Genomic DNA, 4,610 nt, shown 5'->3' with positions numbered 1-4,610 from the left:
ATGACAGAGGGTTGAAGTTCTACAGTATGTGATGACAGCAGTATGGTAGGCTCTATGACAGAGGGTTGAAGATCTACAGTATGTGATGACAGCAGTATGGTAGGCTCTATGACAGAGGGTTGAAGTTCTACAGTATGTGATGACAGCAGTATGGTAGGCTCTATGACAGAGGGTTGAAGTTCTACAGTATGTGATGACAGCAGTATGCTTGGCCGTATACCGTATACTGGGGTATTTGGAAAAATACACGGGATGTTTTTTTTAATACAGTCAATACCGTTGAAACAATTTCTTTGAAGTGTTTTTTTATTCATTTCAATATTTGTAACCACTTTTTAAGTAGGTGCCTGCAGTCAACTTGTGCAATACGTTAGGAGATAAAGAACATTGCTTTCTTCATTTCACCTGTCACATTATTATGACACTTATGGTAGTCCCCAGTCACGTGTCATATGGTGTTTGTTTACAAGCATATAACGATGAGTGACCGGAGCCTTGTGAGTCACTCACTGCTGTGCAGCATGCGCCAAGTGATCTAATTACAGAATACAAGATGGCGCTGATAGAGATGGCAGCTTCGCTTCTAGGCCTTAGGAAACTGTGCAGTATTTTTTTTTAATGTATTATTATTATTTATTTGATTTGATTTACAGTATTTGATTTACTAGATATTTACCAGATATATATCTTATAACTATTATGTTAACTGTCTAAAATGTGCTAAATGCTCAACAATTCTGCTAATTTAGTAGCTTGTTAGCTATGGTTTAGGTCAGAAACTGTACAAAATGGTTGCAATGCACTCGTTAGCATTTAGTTAGCATTCTCTATGGGATTTTACATGTACTTGTTAGCATTGCTAACAGTGAGGTTTGGAAACAGCACCCCTTGTGCTCAGTGCCGGTATTATTGAATATCACAGTATGGCACAAGGTCGGTATAAAAGGTATGACAATCTGGATACCGCCCAAGCCCAGACAGCATTCTGTTTCTGCCTGAGAATCATTTCCCTCTCAGTGCAACCAGCAGGCAGGTCAGAGTTCAACTGGTTAGACTGTCTCTGTCATCACAGCCCAGTCCTAATTATGTTTGACTCAACTCCTGGCTCTCACACCTCACTTATCTTCTTGGCACATGCACACACACACACACACACACACACACACATACACACACACACACATCCCCCATATCAACTACGTTCCAGATGTGAAAGAATATACTCCTTCAGAGAAGACCAGTGTAAAACACATGCTCCGGTCATAGGGTAAAGGACTTAGAGAATTACTGCTAACTGTGAAATATCTCAATGACACTAATCAATTATGGATCTAAAAACAAGAAATTGTCCTTTACTGAGGTGGTGTTTTGATGAATTTCCAGCGTTGTCTTACTGTGTTGTGCAAATGGTTGGAGTAATTATGTTACTATGCATGGAACTGGTTTAAACTGTTTGGCTAAGGTATCTAAGACACACACACACACACACATTGTCTCAGACACACACTGAGATGGAAGAAATCTAGGACACCCAAAGGTAATTACAGCTGCTAACTGTAAGTGAACAATGGTGAGATCAGAAAATTATCTAAAAATGCAAAGGGATATTCGATTTTAACGATGTATCAGATGACAAGGATGTTTTTTTCTATTTAAAATGTTTTGTGTGTGTGTGTGTGTGTGTGTGTGTGTGTGTGTGTGTGTGTGTGTGTGTGTGTGTGTGGTTCAGTTGTACTGTCATAGTAGTTGGTGAGGCAGAGTGTGTTCTCTTTCTTAAAATAAATAAATAAATAAAACTGATCAAAATTGACCCTCATCACAAGTCAAATTTATTGAAATAGAAAGTCATACTTTCAATATATTACTCTAGTGCGCAACTTGTTCAAAAAGGTTTGAGTTATTATACATGAAAGACTGTTAAGATCCCTGGTAACCTCCCTGGTAACCTCCCTGGTAACCTCCCTGGTAAACTCCCTGGTAACCTCCCTGGTAACCTCCCTGGTAACCTCCCTGGTAATCTCCCTGGTAAACTCCCTGGTAAACTCCCTGGTAAACTCCCTGGTAACCTCCCTGGTAATCTCCCTGGTAAACTCCCTGGTAACCTCCCTGGTAAAGTCCCTGGTAACCTCCCTGGTAATCTCCCTGGTAACCTCCCTGGTAACCTCCCTGGTAACCTCCCTGGTAAACTCCCTGGTAACCTCCCTGGTAACCTCCCTGGTAACCTCCCTGGTAACCTCCCTGGTAAACTCCCTGGTAACCTCCCTGGTAACCTCCCTGGTAACCTCCCTGGTAATCTCCCTGGTAAACTCCCTGGTAACCTCCCTGGTAACCTCCCTGGTAAACTCCCTGGTAACCTCCCTGGTAATCTCCCTGGTAAACTCCCTGGTAACCTCCCTGGTAACCTCCCTGGTAACCTCCCTGGTAATCTCCCTGGTAATCTCCCTGGTAACCTTCACTCAGATTGCTGCTGGTAACTACAAAGTCTGATTGTACTCAACATGTCCACCGAGTATTTTCTTTATAAATCCTAAATCACACAATCAATCACTGTGTTTTTTTTAATGAAATGGAGAGTGAGGTATTCAGATTCACAGTTATATTATTGCTACATATAAAGCACATGCACTGCTCCATTGTAGTCTTTAAAAAAAAAAATTATATCACAAGGACAGACTACGTAAATAGCATCTGACCAAATTACGTGAGATTTGTGTTGATTCTTACAGTAAATACAGTCAGAAGCTATTGGCCAGGCAGCTTGGGTAATCCAGGGATCAATGATTGTGACCTCTTTGAATCAGATCCTCTAGTTGGAATGGGTGGATTGAAGTAGTCTCACTGTGGAGATCAGTAGGCTACAGTATCATTTACATTGTCCTCGTGGAAGCAGTCTTACATTTTTATTTTACCTTTATTTAACTAGCCAAGTCAGTTAATAAGAACAAATTCTTATTTTCAATGATGGCCTAGGAACAGTGGGTTAACTGCCTTGTTCAGGGGCAGAACGACAGATTTGTACCTTGTCAGGTCGGGGATTCAAACTTGCAACCTTTCGGTTACTAGTCCAACGCTCTAACCACTAGGCTACGCTGCCGACCCGAATGATTGGTCTATACGATGCGTAGCTCGTGGCTGTCTGAGAGTCCACAGCTGGCCTTGTGTTCATTGAAGAGCTTGGCCAGGGATTCCATGTATAGGCCATGATAGTGGTCCACCTCCTCCTGAGTGGGAAAAGGCCTCTTCGGCACTAGGATAGGACTACCCACTACAGTGGTGACCGGGCAGTGGTAAGGCATCCAAAACCAGCGTTCCCCTACAAACAGACATGGGGAAAAGCTCATGATTTTCTTAAAGAGTTGCTGTAACCTCCAGCCCACACTCCCCTCTGAGAAGATCACCTGGTGGAACATATTGTTCTCCCCATACGAGTAGACGGGCACCAGGTCAGCCCCAAACTCCAGGGCCACCCGGACGAAGCCTTTCCTCTGTTTCATAACCACAGTGTTGACCCCAGGCAGGCTCAACAATGACTCAGCAGCGCCCCCTATCACAATCACCACCGCATTGCCTTGTCCACTTTTAGACAGAAGGTGCTTTAGACTGGGCTTGCTGACTGGACAACAACCTGTGGCCATGGCATATTCCCTGTAGAGGGGGATCTTGAAGAGACCACCCAGGATGCAGAGGCAAGAGCGCACGCCAGGAAAAAGGTCCATAAAGCCACAGGCCTCGGTGCTAAAAGAGGCAAAGGCTCCGATACTGAACACCCCATGAGGATGACACCCTAAGATGTAGTTCTTGTTTGGGTTCAACTCCGCTGTCTTCACTAACTTCATTGGGAAATAATCCCTAACGTGCTTCCACACTTTCCAGTTTCTCACAAAAGAACTTCTCCTACCCCCTCTTTCAGGTGTGTGCCAGTCCGTCAACTGCCACATGAGGTAGAGAACAGGCAGCGGCCACAGAGAGGTCAACAGAAGGTACACCATCAATCCAATACAAGCCGGACCTAACAGGAGGAAGCTCCATATCCATTTCAGAACACTGATATTCTCCAGGAACTCCTTGTGTTTACTCTTTTCCTGCTTCATCCCTGCAAAACCTTTTCTGTAGTTTTCCCCCAAAAGTGTTTATAGCGTGACTCCGCGAACAAGAACAACTGTCCCGGAGAGCACTAGTACCCCTGCATGGACGTACTTTGATCACAGATCAATTGAAGTTGCAGAGATAACGATTACTTCCACTCCCCCGAGACTTTGACACACTGACGAGCGATCACTTTTCAAAGATAAACATGGCATTGTCCAAATCTAACATGAATGGGTACGATCCAGATTGAGGCTGTTCTCTCTGATAGCTCCACAGATCCTGGAGAGACAGCCCGGTCTCATAGACGGCTCCACAGAACCTGGAGAGACAGCCCGGTCTCATAGACGGCTCCACAGATCCTGGAGAGACAGCCCGGTCTCATAGACGGCTCCACAGATCCTGGAGAGACAGCCCGGTCTCATAGACGGCTCCACAGAACCTGGAGAGACTGCCCGGTCTCATAGACGGCTCCACAGAACCTGGAGAGACAGCCCGGTCTCATAGACGGCTCCACAGATCCT

General features: G+C 44.6%; 1 pseudogene; it reads right to left on the bottom strand.

The window, feature by feature from the left end:
* Nucleotides 1-1,806: 1,806 nt before the first annotated feature.
* Nucleotides 1,807-4,240, bottom strand: LOC123744763 (diacylglycerol O-acyltransferase 2 pseudogene; annotated as a pseudogene).
* Between the last annotated feature and the right edge of the window lie 370 nt (nucleotides 4,241-4,610).

The sequence above is a fragment of the Salmo salar genome, chromosome 09 (genome assembly GCF_965601325.2).
Source record: "Salmo salar chromosome 09, fSalSal1, whole genome shotgun sequence".
In the NCBI taxonomy this organism is placed as follows: domain Eukaryota; kingdom Metazoa; phylum Chordata; class Actinopteri; order Salmoniformes; family Salmonidae; genus Salmo; species Salmo salar.
Note: the sequence above shows the minus strand (reverse complement) of the source record. Positions and strands in the feature narration are given on the sequence as shown.